General features: G+C 40.0%; 1 protein-coding gene across 1 annotated transcript in view; it reads left to right on the forward strand.

Moving 5' to 3' along the window:
• The first annotated feature begins 15216 nt into the window (after positions 1-15216).
• The window catches only part of PKIA (cAMP-dependent protein kinase inhibitor alpha), a 44737-nt gene continuing 38708 nt past the window's right edge, over positions 15217-21245 (forward strand). The window contains exon 1 of the mRNA XM_067292344.1: positions 15217-15286. The gene's annotated coding sequence lies outside the window, so the exon portion shown is untranslated. The remainder of the gene's footprint in view (positions 15287-21245) is intronic.

The raw sequence follows: 21245 nt of genomic DNA on the forward strand, positions 1-21245 counted from the left end.
AAAAAAAAAATCTTTCACCAGAATAAGAATTTATCATGCATGTTACTATCAGATAGAGAGGTATGGTTTTCATGAATGTTTTGTTCCTTTTGATGAAGTCTGTAAACAACGGCTAGCAATAAAATATAAATTCTGGTGTAAGTAAAACCTTCAGAATGGTAAGGCACTAGTTGTACAGAGTTCAAGACAAAGACAATACATGTACTGTAAAAATATTCATGCATAGTGTTCAGACAATGCATATATTGTAAATCAAACAAGGGAGGAAAGAAACAGAGCTGCCTAGTTCATTTCAAGAGGAAAAAACAGAATACTATTGTTTTTCCATGGCATTGTTAGAGACAAAGAATGCTGAGTAAGTGATAAACTCAGTCTTTGAGTCATTAAGTGCACGAGCTGTATTTCCAAATTTTAATGGTCAACTGGATGATTTTCACTTACCTTTCCAATTAAATATTTGCCCTAATTCTTCCATGATGTTCTTTCACATAATGTAGATTTGAATACCAGCACACAGCAGCTACCTATCCTAGAACAAGTGGGCGTTTTTTAATATCATACTGCTTCACATCAGCATCATGTGAGATATCACAAGTCACCAAAATTATGCTTATGTGACATGACACATCATAAATTAATGCAAAACAACCTAAAAAAATAACTGTTCTGAGTCTTTAGTTACTTGTTTCTGGCATCGTCAAAATACTTTCCAATAATGTCAGGAGGAAAAGCCCTAAGGGTTTTTTCTCTGAACAGTAAATAAACAAAGAGAGAAACAGAAGAGACAAACCTCGACACTCAGGAGAAATAACATGGTCAGGGAGTGAGTCCTAAACAAATAAGGGTTACCAATTATTCACACACACATGCACACAAATATATTGCATAATATGAAAGCTATGAACAGTACTTTTTACTTGCTCGGTTTTCATTTTCTCAGTTCAAGGTATTCTCTGTCAAAAGAACAAGAGAACACCATAAAACTCTCCACTAACTTGCAGGTTTGTCATTCTGATAAATATCTTCTCTTCACGGGGAAGATCACCCACATTTAATTAGTTTGAGGCATTCTGGTTCCAAGGCCTCTATTTCACATGCAGGATCAATAGAGATCCATCCACCATAACCCTCTTACACAAATGTTTCCTTCCTGGAGGCTGTATTCAGTTTAGAACTGGAATAGGGAAGAGTCAGCAGAGGCTTGACAGGGACAGGAAGTCATGGATGAATTTTTGCCCTGTCATGATCTTGTTTTTGGTGAACCTTTGCAAAAACTTTAGCAAAAGCTTTAAATTTATATCCATCTCACCTACCTAGAAGTGGCAGACTGAAGCAGAAATTCTCAGCAGATCCCAAACCTTTAGTGGCTAAACACTTATTAACAACACAGAAGCAATCTGAATGGCTGTTACTTTTTACAAAAATAAAGACTGATTCAGGCTTGTCTCTGCTTCTGAGACAGCCTAAATATCTATGCTAGTGTTGAAGCATTGCGTTTGCTGTAAATATTCTTTGAATTATTCTTAGGAATGAACGTGAATAGAAAAAACAGTCATTTGGAGGGGTAATACAATATCCTTCCTTCTGATCTGCTGTGCCTTCACACAGAACAATCATATCATGTTTTACCAGAAGTTCATTACATGGAATAAAATCAAACAATTATTTAATTCTTAAGATTTAATAACTAAAATTAAAACTCTTCATACATAATGGGATGACATAAGGTAATTAAAATGAAAGAACATGCCATATCTTCAGCTTTGATTATATTTTCTTTAAAATAAAGTCGATATAAATCTATTCTGCTACTTAATTATCTGTTACAATAGGGGATCTTGTATATAGAAGAAGTCTCACCAGTAGTGAGATTTGATGTGTTGTTTGAAAAGGTGATTACAGAAGCCACAAAATATAGGCTTTTAGTAAAAGATAATGATTTATAATTCTCCTCTTTTTTGAATTTTGTTAGAAAAGTTGAAATGAGATTGTTTAAAAATCATAAAAGCCAGCTCCCAAAGCTATCACCTCTCTCTCAGAATGCTGTGTGAACAGCTTTACATGTCATAAGGAGCAAGCGTTCAACAATTTTTTTGATAACTACTCTCCATCTGTAAATGAAGACCAGCTCCACAATATTGTCTTTCATTGCTGCAAAAATAGCAGCTGTTGAAAAACTGAAATTTAAACAGTAACACAAATAGCATTTATGGTGCAGAAAAAAAAAAAGTCTTCTCCTGATAATCATTAGAGTGGAAAAAAAACCCCACACACTTAATGGAAAATAGAGTGGTTAAGGCACTCAAAAATCTTGGTTCAATTTCCAGCTTTGTCATAGATTTCTTGTGTGACCTTGGTTAATTGCCTTCAGTGTGTTCCAGTTCTCCATCTGTAAAATAAGCAGAAATGAAAGATTCCTTCTCTCTTTCTTCTGTCCCTTTCTCTGCACTGATGATTCAGACTGTAAGATATCTGAGCTTATATATATCACTATACATATACTAATCACTTTGTATAGCTGCTGTGTATCATGACACACTTTTTAATGACTCCAGCGCTGTCAGCATCAGTTAGCTGTTCTCCAGGCTATACAATAGAGTCCCTTTCCACTCAGGCAAGCAGACACACAGACTCCAGACTGAGTAGGGCTTAGGCAAAAGACAAGCATCTCTATTCTCAGGGAAGGCTGTTTAGGAATATTCCCAGTGCCTAATTTTAGATATACAAGGAATTCTCAGGACAGTCAGGGAAGGTAAGCTGGATCTGAAAAGTCAGTCTGGCTGGGACTTAAGCGTAATTTAAACACTGAGGTTGTAGCTAACACAGAACGTAGGTGATTCAAATCTTGGCCCTATCATTATGCATATGTATAGCCTCCACGACATTGTGGGGTCCAGACTTCTTTTGAGAACTCTTCATGCCACAAGAAATGAATCATTCACACTACTAAATAGTATCAGTCTAGATGTACTTTCTGGTGCATATTTTATCTCATACCATGGAAATGTGCTTTTTATATTGAATGCTGGCAAATGAAATTTATAATTTTGGTTCTATAGATTTAATATAGGTATTGCCTACTTTGAGTTTTAAACACTATCTGAAAGAAGTGTGCCCAACAGAGTTCTCTCTCAGTGAAGATTACAGGAATAATCATAACTATTTTGCTCTATCAGATTTTCTCTCTTTTAAGATTAAAGCACAACTAACCAGCGAACTTAATGAGCCAGTCATTTTTATGCAGAGAATATTTTACAAGCATGAAAGCTGAAGAGTTTTGAAGTTTCAGCTCTCCACAGATGCTGAATCGATGCTTTGAATGAATTCTGTTTAGACATGGTGCATAAGAACAAGGAGATGATTTCTTAATCACTGCAACACAATTTTAATATGACTACCTACATTTTAAAAAGATTTCCTTCTTTGTTACAGCTGTGTCTCTGTGATTGCAGTTCTTTTAGAGATAAGAGGCATTTAGATACTTTGACCAATCTACCTACATCCAGGGTTCAGTCCATCTATTTTCTAACACAGTTTAAAATTACAGGTATTTAAACCTATAAACACCTAAATTCACTGGGTACCATCCTAACTTCTCAGAGAAGCCTGAAGTGTTAGATGAGAGGTGGTGCCATGAAGAAACGAATCTTTTGCAAAGCTGCTCGCATTCTTATCCTATGGAGTTGTGATCCCACACCCCAGGAGGGCATTCAAACCATCATATTAAGACAGCACTCTGTACCCGTCCTGTTGAAGGAAAGTTAGTGTGCAGCTAGCAACGCAAAGGCCATGGCTCCAGAAAGGGCATGCTGGAAGGAGTTTAACTCCTCAAAAAGCAGAAGGAGGCAGCAGTGGCTAAGGTACTTTCCCAGTCTCATCCCAAGACAAGTGCCCAAATCTCACAGGTCTGTTCACCAAAGTTCCCAAAGGTTGTTTTTTTTCCAGTGCCAGTACTTTTTACTCTAATTAAAAGCCAGTGCTTACTGACACAGCACAATAATCAAGTAGCAATTTATCAATTATGCTGATTAAATATATTCACAGGACATCAGTGAAGACTTTTGTAGTTGCAAAATTAACTAAAGGACATTAACTGAGCAAAATGTTCACTGCTAACTAGCATTAAACATTTAAAAATGTGCAGGAATGTTGCTATTGTTATTTGTAAAAGGACTGTCTTTAAATTTATCTGCCAGTTTTCAATAAATTTCTTTGATGTTTCATAACAAATGTTGTAAAAATTTGGGGTGTACTTTCAATTTAGAGAATGTTTCCTACAGTAATTGGATGGAGAAGAGGACATCTCTTAGAAACATTTGAAATAACATAAATACCTGTCAAAATTAAGATTTTATTGTCCAGGTAAGGATAACTGTCAGCTAAAAAACCCTGCAATATGGTAGCAATATATCTGCTAAATCCCTCAAAACTCAGATTCTAGAGCAAGATAAAAAATAAACAGTATAGTTGTATGCAGTAACTGTTTTCAGAAGCCACAGGAAGGGAAGTTGTAAAGAAAAAAACTAGGAAAGAGCATGCTTTTGCTTTATGCCCCCACCATATGCACTCTACCAAAACCTCAAAACCACTACTCTCCCCTCCTCACTGACTTTTAACCTGTTAACTATGCAGTCTTGTCCTTTCTCCATTTTGATGGATCAGCACTCTTGGTCTTTTTCTACTTCCTTTAGTGTGTCCTTTAAAGTATCTTTCTTAACTCCTCTCTTCAGCTTCCTAGCTTACTCTCCTTCTATTCTTCTGTCTCTTAGTTCATCCATGTCTCTGTGCCATCTGCTTACCAGATCTATTTCAGATCACCAAACTCCACCACCAGGAGCTGCAATCTCTGTTACATCTCCATCTCAAATGTGTCTCTGAACTAAGAAAGACAAATCAGAGCACTTAACCTATCACTATTCTAGAAACTCCTTCTCATAATCAGTGTGGACCACATCATTATCTTCTCATTCTCTAACACCAATAAGAATCACCTGTTTCTCAGTCTTGCAGATTCTGTCTTCACATTTCTAAAACATGGCTCCTATTTAGCCATGCAGCCAAAAATCTTATTTAAGTTCTTATGAATTACCATAATATCTTTTTTTGCTTTGGCAAACACCCTAACACCCTACTTGTACAAAGTCAGAACATTGTTACAACAATGAGTTTTCTATCTTGTCACTTTGACTGCATTATTCATTTCTGGGTACTCCTGTAACTTCTTTCTTTACATAAACCTGCTTTACCCACTTTTAGAATGAACTTCATCAAGTACCATTTCTTAATCAACACCATAAGGTCTATTCTCACTCCTGCTTGGCTCATAATGCAGGCCATTTGTTACATTTTCAGTACCAGCACCTCTGTGTTTTCACCTGCCAAGCTCCTAGGCCTAAGATGAGACATTTTTACAAGTCCCGCAGTGATTACCTCATTATCATCCATATTCAGTGCTTCTTTTTATACAGTTTTAGCAAAATGGGTACTTAGGCTGCTCCTGTGTTATGGTTCTTGTCTGTCAGGCTGACCAATATTGAAATCCCTGATCGTATTCTACTACCCAGAGTCTGATCCTTTGAATGTAAACCACACAGGGAAAGATCTTGTTTTGTGGGTGTTTTTGTACCATGCCTAGCCTAATCAGATCCTGATCCAAGATCAAAGCTTTTTTGTGCTATGGCAATTCAAATTACACTTTTTATTGTCATTTCTAGTAAAATGCCAATCTCAAAAGTAAGGTAGTTTGGATTATATATACTGATTATATTCTGTTCAAAAGATGGTGAAAACTGCAGTTAGTTATGAAGTTAAAGGGAATAAAACTGTAATTTTGGGAATCAGCTCCAGAGGTCTGAGTTGGCAAAACTAGAGTCAAGATACATTTGGATTACAAATGGCAGGTTACAGGTCTGTGCTATCCAATTACCCATCGATTTAATTAATCTTTTATTGCCTTGAGATACTTAGCATATGCTGTCCAAAGGCTCTTCAGAAACAGAGCATGCTCTGCTGCTCCACTGTCTAGTAATTAGATACCACCTTCGGAAGATAATAGCCTCAGTGGATATTGAAAACTCCTTTATATATACTTTTATCTGCCTGAGTGTCCATTTCTATATAAGAACAATGAATTTCCACACATCATAAATATCAATGTTTGACCTATTGTACAAGTTATCCTGCTAGCATCCCAGTAACATCTGAGCTCATTTCAAATAGCAAATACATGCCTTACAAATTCTTTTCTGGTAATCCTCCCATTTTTGATCAGAAAAAAATGTCTGCAGGAGGATTCTGTAGAAGTTGTATAACTCCTTTTTTCTTACTGTCCTGCAAAACAAATAGCTGATTAACCTATGGTTGAGAGAGTCATCTCCAAAAGGTTATTGTTTCTTCTATCTGTTTCATGAATGACATAGTTTGCTCTAGGAACATAAACAGACTCAAAGAAATCCTCAATAACAACAGAAGATGGACTTGAAAGTTGGGTTCTGGCAGAGGGATTGAGTTTGCTAGTGAACAAACACAAGGAACAGAATTTTTTCAATGCACATTCAGAAAAATGGAACAATAAAAATAAAAGAAAACAAAGTGATCAATTACATTTTATGAAACTGTGTTTTGGAGGAAAAGATTCATTGGCATTGATACAGAATCACTAAAGAACTTGGTTTTGAGAAAGGAATATTTGCAAGCAGAAAGCTTCAAAACACCAACTGCCTTAATCAAAAACATTGATCAGCTCTGAGTACAATATCTATCAGCAATTAAATTGCTTCTTTTTTTGGTTAAAAAAAAGAAATCCTGAAATATACACATCTGTACAACTATTAAAATGTTCCTCAGGAAACAGGCAAACGTTTTAACCAATGCAAAAATACTTCTAAGGATGACCATCAACTAAGTTAAACTCTGACAGTCCAATACTGTTCTGACTACACTAAACTCAAGAAGAATTATACCTTCACAGGCAAAGACAGGAGCAGGTACCTAGGCCAAAGGTTTCAGTACATGGTACACAAAGAAATGACTGAGAAATGACTGACATTCAAGGCAAATGCCTTGAAAATCAGAAAAACTGCGTAAGTTTAGCTGCCACCTACTCACCAACAATTAAAAAACTACCAGCAACCCACAAGCTTCTGTTATTTAGAAAACTAAGATTAGCCACCATCCAAGATTGGATTTTTTTTTTTTTTTTGAATTCTTAATTGAAAGTTGTTGCCCAAGAATACTGAACAGAAAGAAATACAGAAAGGGAAAGAGGAAACAAAGCTAAAATACAGAATCAAAACATTCTTCAGTTTTAGAAATTGCTTTAAACACAATTTTAGAGATGCTGGCATGTTACTGAGAAATCACCCAGCTCACGTCATGCCATTTGTGCTTAGGCAGATAGTAAGATATATTTTCTCTGGTCAGAATGACAGGGGCTTCTCTTATTTGTTGGCTGGCTTTAACTGTTTTAGGCAGTGAATTATATCCTAAAGTACACAGGATCACTGGAGCACATTTCCACTATCGAATTCTCTGTATCTGCAAAAGCACCAGGTCTGGGGGTTTTGGCAGCCCTCATAGTCTTTGCTGCTCTCTTCCCTGTGATGCACTCAGATTTTGGTAGCTTTTTTTTCTACTTTTTTTAAATTAAAGATCTTATATATGTTACAGTATGTTCTCTGCTTCTTTGCAAAATGAAGAGTGAAGAGGACATTCATTTGGACAAATCTGTACTTAAAGGGTACAGAGTAAGTACCCTTAATTAAATTAATTAATTAATTAATTAAGGGAAACTTAGCAATAAGTTTCTGGACTCACTGACTCTAGTCTTAAATGGGTTCCTCACATCACTAAGACAGATAGGTAAAAGGGAAGGAATCTGGAATAAAATCAGGATTAAAATTTTAAATAATTTTAAACATGTATCAATGACTGTCAAAGAAATACAGGCTGTACATTACATGCTAAATATCACTGCAGGATTGAGAGTGTCAGTGAATAAGACAGAACAGCATCAGACTAAAAATGAAACAGTGGAAATTGCACACAAGTATATCCTGAAAAGTGCTGAGTAGCCTACCTATTATAAGAGTTACACATCACTTTGCACTGGAAGACCCTCTTTTACTCTTGATTATAACTTCACTGACTTTAACCATTTGACCTACAAATTTCAGTGTTGGATGCCAGCTTCAAATTGTACTTTAACTTCAGTAAGAAAATTCTTTTTTTCCAAAAATAAAGTCAGAGCAACTCCAGCCAGGATAAAAAAAAATATGACAATCTTTCTCTAGTCCACAAGCTTTAGATGAGGAACTCAACAAGCCACTCAAATTCAATCATGTTCAAATCTTTAAAAATCTGAATTCTACACATGCTCAGGGAGAACTGGTGAGTTTTACCAGCAACCACCCCCAAGATCCCATTCTCACAGAGCATGCACCACTGTCAATAGGGCGGTTCATTAACTGCTGGTCTGGGTATCTGTTCTGGGAACCCAAAGCTTTCACCTCTTTTGTTCCCTCAGTGACAGTCATCCACCCCATCTGGTTCTGCATGGAGAGGAAGATGCAGAGTTCAAATGGAAAGGAGACATGAGCCAGGAAAGTCCTCTGGGAAGAGAAAGACTACACTGGCTCAGGCTTTTCAGAAAGAGATGAAGGGACATGGTGGTACACCAAAATGACACTTGACAGTTGGGAAGAGGTGAAGAGGAAGTGAGACTGGACAACAGAGACTCTAATTTCTTTGTTTTGCCATAAATTATTAGGAAGAAGAAAATTCCACAATCTGGTGAGGAGCTATGCTTAATACTGGCAGAAGGAATGAAGAACAAATTAAGTTATGAAAGAGATGAAGGGGAAGGAAGGCAAAATGAGATTCAGGAAAAAACTGGAAGCAGCAGGATATAGAGGAGAAAAAGAAACCAGAATGAAGAGCAAAATGGGGCATACTGGAGGGGTGGGCAGTGGATGGGGGGTCTGGGAAAGGACACTGCAAAAAGAAAGGAGTGATTACTAGGCTAGGAGATTGAGATAAGGATTCCTAGTGTTAACATCTGTGGGGACTGATGTAAGAAATCTGAAGATGGGACCTGGGTTGAAGATGCAGGATGATGATGAGATGGGGCGAGAAGGGCACATGGATAACATACGTCAAGATTCTCCAATTTTACCTTTCCGCTGTTGTGAAATCCAGAGGCAAAACACTTTATCTCACTTTAATATCCATTCTAATAGGTAAACATACTGAAGACCTATGTAGATATCAGAATTGTCAAATGATAGAATCTATTTTTTTTGTTTAAAAAGAACAGATTACACATACTATATCTAAGAATATGAAAAGACTAAGGTTGACAAGTCAAGCACTCAGAAAACATTATGGCTAATGCCAGAATTGAGATTGCTAGTGCAACCTGAATTTGTCTCCCTATAGTATATACATAATAACAGTATTATATTATCACAAGCTATTTTCCCACTTGGAAGGATGCTTTATAATACAACGTTAATAAATGTATTTTTAAGCAAAGAAAATGTTACAGTGGGACTGTGATTCCTATAAAGTATAGAAAATGTATAAGCAAGCAATGAAACTGATGGTGGAAAAAGAGAAAACCCAAGCAATATAGCCATTAAAGCGTTAAGAAAATCAGACTCTTTTGTACCAAGAAAATGTTCGAAGCCCCAAGGGGAAAAAAAGGAGAACACATCTGTTCCTACTGACGTCAGGAGGCTAAGGGCCAGGCTCCACTCTTGTTCATGCACAACCTTCATTACCTTCAGCTGAAACAAATTGTGACTTAGGGGAGAACTCAGTCTTGTGCAGAAAAGGCAAAACCATATCAGAGACCCAAGTGCCATAAATTCTCAACAGTGCATTTTTCAAGTGCTTACCAATGTCGTACAAACCGAAAGGTTGACGGTTCCTGCCCTGAAAATTTGACTATCCCAATCTAAGTAAATATCTAACCAGCATTAAGAGGTGGATACTTAGAAACATTGGCAGAGGCTGTCTGCATCCAGAGTTTGGTATTTCTGAACTGTTTACAAATAGATGAAATTACTTTAAAATTCCCATTTCAGAAGATTATAAAATGCTATACTGAATGCAGTATGACTTTTTTCACACTGTTTTGATAGTTATTATTTGATAGCATTATCAAGTAATCAGTTTACTTAAATATATTCATTCTGCTATTCATTACATTATTCATTTCACAGAAAATTTTATTTTGATTCTAAGCAAGAACAGTGCTAACTGAAGATTTTCAGTCCGTGTACTGTCCAGTATTTCTTCCTAGATGGTTTGGAAATCATTGCATTTATATCACTATTTTTAAATATATTTTACTGATGATTGTTTTACTTATAAAAAAGGTCTATTCAGGTATTGCTGAACTTCTAATGGTAATGAAAGAACTTCATTTAAACATAGAGTGGCCATGGAGAGAGCAAGCTAAGCCTGACCTGCTTTTAAAAAATATCTTTAAAATAACATCAAAATTTTAGGTACTGTTTCTTAGTATTAATTGCCTATAGCAAATTTTCATTTGTTCATAGTTTTCTCTGCAGGACCAGAAAATATTTCATCTAAAATGTGTCACAGGGATTAATAAAGACACCATCCACCTAAACACTTTCTATTTTCATGTTGTCTATATGGCCCATTGTAAGAAGAAGACCAAGATTATGGAGGAGAGAGAATGCACTTGAGTACATCTCTTCAGTCTAATCCTTCTGTCTCACTGAACAAGTAACCACAGTTTGGAAATAAATAAAATTTTTCATTTGTATTATTATTTTTTCATCAGACTGCAAAGGCCACTTTTTGTAGTTTAATCTCCAGCACGTTGATCTAACTTCAAAGTTGGCCCTGCTTTGAATAGAAAAGATGACCTTCAAATGTCCCTTTCAGCCTAAATTATTCTACCATTCTGCCAGGATTTGAATACTTTCAAGACTGATAGGTGCCTGAGCATGTCATAGAGGAATCTGATACAAGATTAAGAAAGCAAAGACAAATTCAATTTCATAAACTGATGTTAATATACTAAAAGGGATGATTAAGGATTGTTATGAGATGTTGCGTTCTTATATTGCCTTTCAACAACATCACTAAGACCGTTTTGCTAGCCAGTATGGTCTGCATTTATTACATTCTCCTTAGGAATTGTAAAATAATGTTCAATATTCTATGTTACCTTGCTGGTGACACTTGGGAGTGTGTTTTTTTGTTTTTTTTTTTTTGTCATGTCTGTTTGAATGCTTATATAAAATTTTTGCCCAGAGCTGTCATAAAAACTAGTAAAATTTCATAAGAACTGTTTATTCATTGTCTTCATTTTAATGCAATTAGAAGAAATCCAGTAAATCCCTGTTATTAAAATGTACATTATTATTTAGTTTAATATTAAAAGGAAAAGAAATAAGCTTATGGCAAAGTATGATAAATAAACTGGTTATAACAGAATTATCTATTGTTGTTCTCCAGGAGAAAGCACATTGGCTCGCACTGCAGAGACTCCAAAGGCATTCGAATTTTGGAACACAGTAAGAAAACCTAACACAGGTAAAGGCCACATAGGCAGGTTAGTAGGAGGTAGAAGGATATTTAGACAGAAAGAAAAAAAATGGATGGGGGATGACAATTCTTGTTTATACTCAATGCAATGAACTTTCCTAGTTTCAGAAATATAAATTGTGAAGAAGTCTGTATGCAGTGGTACGTTCATCTTGCCTTGTTTGCCATATAACATTAGAATAAGATAGATTCCCTTGCTCAGATATACAATTCATTAGTGAGAGGTCTTGTAAATCAGATGCACTTCTACCAACCCTCCTGTTCTGAGCCAGCTCTAGGAGACTTCTCTTTGTTAGGAACTTGCTGAGCATCCTAACATTTGTAAGACATTCTTATATACTTGCAGAAGAGTAGTTTAAATCGGGGCAAAAATGTGATGAAGTATTTTCTAACAGGAAGGCTTCAGAAAGCTGCAATAAGCTATGAGATACTGCTATTTTTACTACTGCATGCATTTTTGATGTGTTAAATGCCTAGGCAAAACTGAGATGAAAAGTAGGTCCATGGGACATCCTTACGCTGTTTCTGAATGTGTAGTGAGAGCTCAGGAGAAATACGGAGGAGGTCAAACCTCCTGAGTTATGTAAACACTGAAGTCAAATCTAGAGGCAATGTATGAAGTGATCTGCTACTCCACTTTACTGTTGAAGTTCACAGCTCATATATACATGGATATGAGGGACAAAGCCTAGATTTTTCACCCCATCCTCACTGAGAAAAAGCTCAATTTCTTCATTTATACAAGTGACAAACCTTTTACTATTTGTTTTATTTCTATCCCAATCTAATTCAATCTGAATGTTGGCAAATCTCCATTCACCCTTGCTATTTCTAGTCTTTAAGCCACAACTTTCTTTTCTCTTGTTGGTTCACTGCCTACTTCTCATATCTTGTTTAAAGTCACTCCCTATGTAGTTAGGTCTGGAGTTCCTCCTTATAAATTGCTCCTCTCACAGTATGGATCTCTACAGTAACTGGCCTCAAGACACTTAGTCTTCCCAGTAGCCAGCCTCGGATCCTCTAGTCTCCAGTTGCCTCATGCACAGACACATGCAAATGGCGCTCTCAGATGACCCCCAGACCCCATGGTCTCCCCAGTACCTGGCTTAGACTTTTCAGTCCCTCCAGTAGCCAACTGGAAGACCCTCTGGTCTCTCCTGTATCCAGCCCAGACTTATGTCTGCTTCAATACCTGGCTCCCAAGTCACTGACATTCTACTTGCCGGCTAATCCAGCTTGATATTTGCTAGCAAACACACTCTGACATACATACTCACAGAATATGCATGCACTCTGGTCTCTCCAGTTTCTGGCACCACATGCTCACAGTCCCTGTGACTTGTGGTCCCCATTCCGGTTGCTGGCATTTAGACCCTCGCACACTCTGGTCTCTCCAGTTGCTGGCACCACAGACATACAGGCCTCTATGACTCATGGGCCGACTCCAGTTGCTGGCACTTAGACTCCATATATGCAGGTGTGCGCAGAATAGTCTCCTCACCCAGTAATGGTTAGAAATGGAGTTTAATGAGAAGACAGAACAGTCCGCAGCGATCAGGGGCAGGGCACAGCCAGACAAGCACCCAGACCAGCCACCGGTTTACACGGGACTGGCCCTGCTTATTCCCTTATCCTTTTGTTTTCCCAGACTTGTTCCTCCTCAAACCACTTTGAACTCTCCCTTTCTCCACCTTTGGTTCCTCCCCTATACTTCCCGTAAGTTTTGTACAATCCCAGAATCTTCTTCCCTGCATCCCATAATGTGTCTCGTCCCCTAGGCAGTGACGTTCTCAGACAGTAAGGTGCTCCTGAGAGCCTTTCCATTGACTCTTCTTGCTGAATGTCACCCCTGGCCCATGAGGCTGATGCCCCTCTTGTGACAGCTCTGCAAGGGGTCAGGCAGGGTGTCCGGTTCTCCAAATTGGGGCTCCCCTACCTGCCAGTTTGCCTCTGGCCTTCTGTTTGTGAAAATGAGCTTTAATCACATAACCTAACAAACTGTAAACAGAAATTAAGTATCACTGTTGAAATGCAGCCAATTCTGCATATTCAGATCTGCAAAGACAATCAATATAATAATAGTTTTGAAGCAGGGATTAAACAGGAGCAGTCCAAAACTAGTGCAACTGTGGGACTGCACAGGAATGGACAATCAAATCAAAGATATTAGCACAGTTAAAAGCCTTATCGTAATCACTATAAAAATAAATGCATGGAATTTCCAAAAGGGATTTCAGGCTCTAAGTTTTTATATTTCTGAGAGATAGAAATTAAGGTCCTTACCTTAATGAGGTTCCTTTCCTCTTTTCTGCCTCCTTCTGCCACTACAGCCAACCTGCTGAAGCAACTTTTCAGAGCTCTACTTTTGTTTCAGACTTAACCACCACGGAAAATGACAATGTTTCCAAACTAATGTTTTCCAAAACCTTTCCAGGGCATTGCTTGGCTACCCATTCAGTAGAACAGGCACAGTGCCTCGCAAACATCTGTGCTTACTGCGTTTGTGTTTTCCTGGGAGCTCTCCCATCAGGGTTTTTCCTGACCAGACACAACCTGCATTGCTTGTGAAATATGAAGAGCTCTCAGACTAAGATGATCTGGCCACACGCGTATCTGAACTGGACTGCCTGCTGTTATTTATGCAGCGACATAGCTGTGCGTGTCCAGCATATGGAATCCGTTCCTGGGACTGTAAACTGTGACAGGAACCCAGCCTTCTTTACGAGCCTGTCAGTTGCCCAACAAATGCACAGCACTCTATTAATAACAAATACACACATGCTGCCTACTTGTGGATCTTAAAAATGTCAGGACACCCTTGTGAAGGGAGAGGCTTGTCCTGGTGACCTTGAACGCAGGGCCTTTCCTCTGCTCTAGCTCCCTGGCACCGAGCAAGAGCTGCTGGCAAAGCAGCTCCCCTCCACCCCGGAAACAGCTGCATTTTAGGGGCACAGGCTGCGAAGCGCCTGTGAATCCCGAGGGCGGGCGAGAGTTTCGCGCCCACACACAAGCACGAGGGATCACAGGGGATTTACACACACACGCACGCTGTCCCCGGGGGCGGCTCTCCCTCGGCTCCGGCCTTGCCGCGCCGCGCTGCGGGGCCCTGCCCGTCCCGGCTCCCCGCCGCTTGCCCGGTACGGCCGGCTTGGGCAGGGGGGCGAGGGCTCGGTGCCGCTGCGGGCGGCCGTTGGGGGGCGGCCGTTGGGGGGGGGGCAGTTGGAGCGGGCCGCGCGCGCTGGCGGGCGGCGGGCGGCAGCGCCCCAGCGCCGCGCGGGGAAGTCCCGAGAGGGCAACGCCGGGCAGCGGGGCGCTGGCGAGGCGGCGGCGGCCCCGCGGCGGGGGGCAGCGCGGGGCCCCCGGGGCGAGGGCGGCAGGGCCGGGCGGGGCCGGGCGGAGGGGGCCGCCTCCCCCGCCGCGGCGGGAGCGGCGATCCGGCGAGGGGGCGGGGAGGATGACTTCATGCCGCCGGAGCGCCGTGAATTTAGGAGCAGCAGCTGCCGGCGGCGGCGGCGGGATGTGGGGGTGAAGTGACAGCGGGAGCTGCCGCCGCCTGAAGGAGGGAGGAAGGGAGGGGCGAGCAGGCAGCGGCGGGCGCCCCGTCCTGCTCCGCTCCGCCCCGCCGAGCCCAGGGCTGCGGGCCCCCACAAGCAGCCGCTGCGGGAGGGAGGGTGGAAGATGTGCTGAGCCGGTCGCTGGAAAGGTGAGCAGGCGGCTGCGCGGGGGCGGCCGGCGAGCGACCCTGCCGCGGGCGGGCGGCCGGGGCAGCGGCGCCGCTGGCGCTGTGCTGGGGGGGGGGGGGGGGCTGCGGCTCCCCTCCAAAAGCGAGTAGCCCGTCCGCTCCGAAACACCGTTTTATTGCGTTGTGCTTTGTGCTCTGTTGGCAGGGTGCGCAGTGGTTCCGGGGCCGCTGTCTTTGCCCCTGTCAGGAGGGATCCGCCGGCGCGGGGGGGGGATCGGTGCGCAGCGTAGCGCGGGCCGGGCCGCGGGGCGCCGCGACAGGTGCGGAGCGCGCGCCCGGCGCCGGCGCGCTCCTGCCGGCGGCTGCTGTGCGCTTCCCAAGTGGCGGGGAGGCATCGGCGGGCAGCAGGGTTTCGGGGGAGCAGCGCCGGGTGTCAGAGGTTCTCGCCTTCTCATCCGCCTTCCTGGTTTTGGAAGCCGCTTCGGAGGAAGCTGGAGGGAGCACCGAAGAAGTTGGAGAGCCAGACCTCACGCCAAAATGGAGTCTGTTGGTTCTTTGGAAGCTTCTAGTTGTGTTCTTCTTCCCTTTCTGTCTTGTATGGTAATGCTTGGGACACAGAATAGCAGCAGAATCAAAATGCCTGCATTTGTTAAATGGAAGAATTAGTGAGTTGCTGCTCCATCGTACTGGCTTCGGAAGTGAAAAAAACAAGAGTGTGCGCAGCATTGCAGCTTGGCCATTGATATGGCACCTTGTCTGTGGTACATATGCCGGGCTTCCCGTTATGTGAGTAGTCTTTCAGAATCGAGCAAAGGGAGAAAAAAAATTCCAAATTCTTCCACCACCACCCCCGCCCTCGCTTTGTTCTGCTCAAAAGCAATATGTTCCAGTCGAGGCATGTCAATACAAGAGGCTAGCATTGGCATGCACAGGCAATCATTAGAATGAGTGTTATCTATATGTACTAATGGTTAACTGCTTTATGTAGTTTGGTTTGGAAGAGAGAACAGTAATAGCACCTCTGGGAAGAAAAGGATAGAGTATTAATCTGTTAGTAATGAAGAAAGGAAGCAGAATAATAGAAGCTGAAAGTTTACTCTGTGTCTTATTTACTTAGATGTTCAAATTTGGGTGGATCATATTATCCTGTGTCTTTAGAGAGTGGCTAGCACAGTTGTGGGATCCTAGTTTTGGTTGCAAGTGGTTGAAGGTTGACTGACCACTGGCCATGATGCTAGAGTGATAAAAGTAGTGCTTATGGAGGTAACAGGAGGTTGCTTGGACTGCTGTCATTATTTCTGGGAAGATGTTTAAATGCATGCCTTTGCCTCCGTACTATTGCTGGCTAAGCAGGGGGTAAGTGATACAACAAGAAATGCATATAAAAGACCATTGAGGCTTCACAAAGCTGAAACAAAGTGACTGGTGAATTGCAATGTCAGAAGTCAGTTCAACAGATGAGTCTTTCTTCTGAATAAGCAAGTTAAGTATGAACCCATATATGTTTGTCCCTTCTAAGTGCTCTGTGGCATGTCCTAGTATGCGTTTCAAGCCAGAAAAAGTAGTCTCTCTTTCTATCAAAACTACATCTTTCTTTTTACAAACACTTGCTTTGTTCTTGTAAAACACTTAGGAGTCTGAGTTGTGACATATCTGCTAGGCTTTGGGGAGGGGGGTTGTTGTTGTTGTTTTTTTTTCCTTCGCCCTTTTGGGGGCTAGTAAAGAGCATGGCTGGCTGTCTTAGTTGTTGCAATGTTGTAGTCATTTGTTGTTTTCTTCTCTAATTGCCCCTGGCTGGAAAAAAAACGTGTAGCTGAGCTCAGACACTTTTCATACTAGTCCATCCATTCTGTAAATTAGAATCTGTTTCTTTACTGAAGAGAGCATAATGAAATATTCTCTCATTTTATTTTTGTAAATGTAGAGTAGTATGAGTACTCATTAACATTGACATAACATTAGTACAGTAAATATAGCTGTTTGTGCTTCCTAGAAAACCTAAATAATATTTTAAAAGAATGTTAAACTTTTTTTTTAAACAGTGGTGGTGGCAGGATTGAAAGAATAGCTGATCAAGAGCCATACATTATCACAGATGTGAATGTACATCTGATTGGTTTAGTACCAAAAAACTTGAATTCCTTTTGTTTGTATCTTTCGTGTACTTCAAATACAGGTGGTATAATCATGTAAAATGCAGAAGTGCACATACATGTGTGTCCACAGAAAAATATATATATAATTATCAGCTTGAATTTAGTTTTGAGCAGTGTAACTGATAAAAATCCACTTTTTATAAACTTCTCTTCCAGAACTGCTCTTTCTCTTTCTGTTACAGTAACTTCCATACCTCTGCCGAGCAAGGAAAAAAAAATCTTTGTTGTGGTTAATCTGGGGCAACAGCCTTGCTGACTGGAGGAACAGCCTAGTTGACCAGCTGGCTGATGCCAGACAGACTGGGTAGCAGCTGAGATCTAGCTGCTTTTTCCACAGAGGGTCTGCTATTTTGGATCTCTTTATCTGGGTTAGTTCTGCAAATTTGTAAGAGCTTAATTATCTTTGAGATTTCTGGGCCACAGTCAGCCTTTGAAACAGCAGGTTCATTTGACCAAATTTATGAGTGGGGGAACAGATGGACATGTTTGCATAAAGCTTGTTTTCTTAGGAGACCAAACTGAAAAAACTCAGTAACCTTGACTGCACTTGAAGCTGCAGAGGTTTGATTTCGCTTGTGGTTCTTTCCAAGGGCTGAAGTGAAACAATTCAGTTTATCTATATATTCTCTTTTTCTATAAGAGTGTTTAAAGCTTATGTCTTTAAGTGCTATTTGAACTAAGTAACCATGAAGTAACCATGTCCCAGAGCAAGCATATAGTTTTTCAGTTATGTTGTTATAAGGTTTTGAGCTGGATTGTTTTCCCCAGATTATGAATTCCTCTGAGAGTTTAGGATATAAAAAAAGTCCTGAGCTAGGTGTGAGTGGTCAGGAATTAAAAAAAGTGTATCTGGATGTATACAGTAGATTTCGGACTATGTACTTTAGCATGTGCAAACAGTCAGGAGTATTTTAACATGAGTGGAACCATCTTTTCTTCACAAAAGAAACATGTATTAAAGGGTATGCCTTTGGAAAGCAGGAGCTCATATTTCTAGACAAGAGAGACTAGACTTTCATCTGAGAATTAAATGCCACATATCAACTTAAATTTCATCTCCTGCTGTGTGAGTGCATTTCCTGTTGGAATCTTTAATTATTTTCAATAGAAGATCTTAATGGGAGTGGTCAGTCAACTACAAAGGTAACTATTATTAACTAAGAGAGCAGAACTAAGAGGAGGACTTTTATCCATTGATAATACATCAGTGGTGGGAACAAGACAGGCATTAAATGTCTTTGCGTATAGACCTGGTCAAATAAGTCAACACTTCACAACTTGGATACTGAGGGCCTGAATCTAATATCTGAAGTATGGGGAAATTAATACAGTCTTCATGTATGTTCCTTGCAAAAGCAAGTTGATTTAAGCCTTTCCCTTGTAGAGGACTGTATATGACAGCAACATATTTCATTCTTAGAGTAAGCAGCGATCAGCTTAATTTTATTAATTTTATGATGCAACGAGACACTAGTTTTGGGAAAGTCTCCCTGTTGTATACTCTTACAAAATGACATAATAAAAGAGAGATCTTTTTGTATAAGAACTGTATGCTTCAATATATATCCCTGTCTTTGTATTAATGTATTGGGAAAGGTAAGACAAAGTGGAATTTCAGATAGGAGAATGAGTACAAATGTTCCAACCAAATGCCAGATCAAATAATTTCATTTTTCATCCCTTAGTTCTTACAGTAGAATCAATAAAATATGATAGTGGTTTTTTTTTTCTCTGTGACATACTGAAAATACACTGCTCTTCTGAGGTGACTGCATTTTTATGGTGGTAAAATGATTCCAGGGCATCCCTGTCCCACTTCACTGGGTAAACCAAATATAAACCTTGTTTTATCCAAACTGCTTGGAATAACTGCAGAGGAAGAAGTTTTATGTCACCCAGGGTGTATGTCCCTATACCAGAATTTATTTTTCTTACTTTTATTAAAATGATTTTAAAATTTGACTATGTTACTTTTCTTTGGCTTTACAGCGTTCATGGATAATATAACCTGCCCTTTTTCAGGACCACTTCACAGTTGCGCTGGTCTTTGCACAGTCGTGCATCCATTTCTGCACTAATGCCCCAGTGGTTCATCAGCAGCAATAGGCAAATAGGTCCAATTCTAACATATGATCTTCATTTCTCTTATTTTGACTGCTTTTTTGTGCCACCTCTTTGTTCTAGCAGTTATTCCAAAAGATTAAAAACCATATCAAAGTTACTTTGGCAACTGTTAGTTAGCCTATAAAATGTGCTACACAAGATACATTTTATTTTCTCTCTCTCTCTCTCTCTCTATATATATATATATATACACATAAATATATATATCTATAAATATAACTTTCTAAATATTCAATCATTTGCCTGTGTACCTCCTACAGAATTTCCATTTAAACATATGGCAAGCACATAACTGGTGAAACGATCCCACCACCTGTTGTTTTAAAATAGCACAGATGCTTATTAATGGTCCTTCCTTGATGCTGTTTATAGTACATGTTAAACCTCCCTTAAAATGCTGTGGATCATATTGGTAAAGGATATTATTACTTCAGCAGTAGCTTTAAAAATGGTTTCTGTTCAGCATCTCTACCTAGCTGTTGATCGTTCATAGGTAGGAGGGAGGCAAACTTCATAGGAGAATCAAAGCTGTGATCCTCAGCGAGACACCCTTCAGTGAGTCCTGTACGAGGGTCTGCAATAGCTGACCAAACCAAAGGACTGCAAAAAGTATAAGTACACCCCTTCTCTGCATTAATAAGTCTTCATCTCCGGTGATGCAAACTCCTTTGGGCCAAGGCTCAAGAGGAGAATTTTCTCACTTCAAAGCAAGGGGAAATGAATAGCCACAGAACTTGAGCTTTGAGCAGCAGTGTCTCCATTCCCCCACACCCCCATGGAAAAGTCAGTTCTAAACTGACTAAACTAAACTTATGTAAACAAGTGTTCCATCAATTCCATGTTTTATTTGTCCAATCTAATGAGTGACAGGTTCGCAGGTTTGCTTTCAAAGGATTTCCAGAGTTTTGCCTATTACTTCTGGTCTGTAAATGTCTCGAATTCTTTTGAATGCCATTTTTTTTTGTCTAACCTGGTCAAAGCAGAAATTAAAAATGCATTTCTGCTTTAAAATCATCTACCCACGGATGGACCAAATAAAGCTCATGATATTCATGACAGTTCCTATCCACCTTCACTTTACTGAGATATAAATTTAGGAGGGTGATCAGGGAAAACACACACTGCCGCTCTCAAAATTCCCAGGGTGCTTGCTGAAGGCACACTACATCCTTGGTATTAGTATGTTGCTAGTGAATCCCAAGGAAACATTGTTATGCACTGAAAATATATGACAAAATAGGAACAAAGGATACAGCTTATTTTAAGTTTAGCAAAAACTCTTAGGAACTATTAGTGTGAGTTTCATTTTTTGGAAAGCTAATGGAATACAGCAGATATGGAGACCTTTTCTTTTTTCCCTGTGATGCTTGGCAGATGGCACAGACTGGTTGGGCTTAGTGTAGCAGGTAAATAAAAAGCAGTTGTTAACAGTAGAACACTGACAGCTGGATGTCAGCTCATACTGTATGGGATGGACATAAATCTCTTCCCATTTGGAAAAGCTATGTGGCATATCAGTTTAGACCTAGCCTGTAAGAATAGAAATCTGCTATAGGAGTAAGAACACTGGCAAAAATTCCCGTAGAGGATGCTTAGAGAAGTGACACCAAAATTGGATACAAAATAATCTTTCTTTTGATACTGTCTCCCAGCTTCTGGAGCTCAGTATTATTTAGGAATTTCCAGAGCTTAATATGACA

The sequence above is a fragment of the Apteryx mantelli genome, chromosome 2, assembly GCF_036417845.1.
Source record: "Apteryx mantelli isolate bAptMan1 chromosome 2, bAptMan1.hap1, whole genome shotgun sequence".
Classification (NCBI taxonomy): Eukaryota; Metazoa; Chordata; class Aves; order Apterygiformes; family Apterygidae; genus Apteryx; species Apteryx mantelli.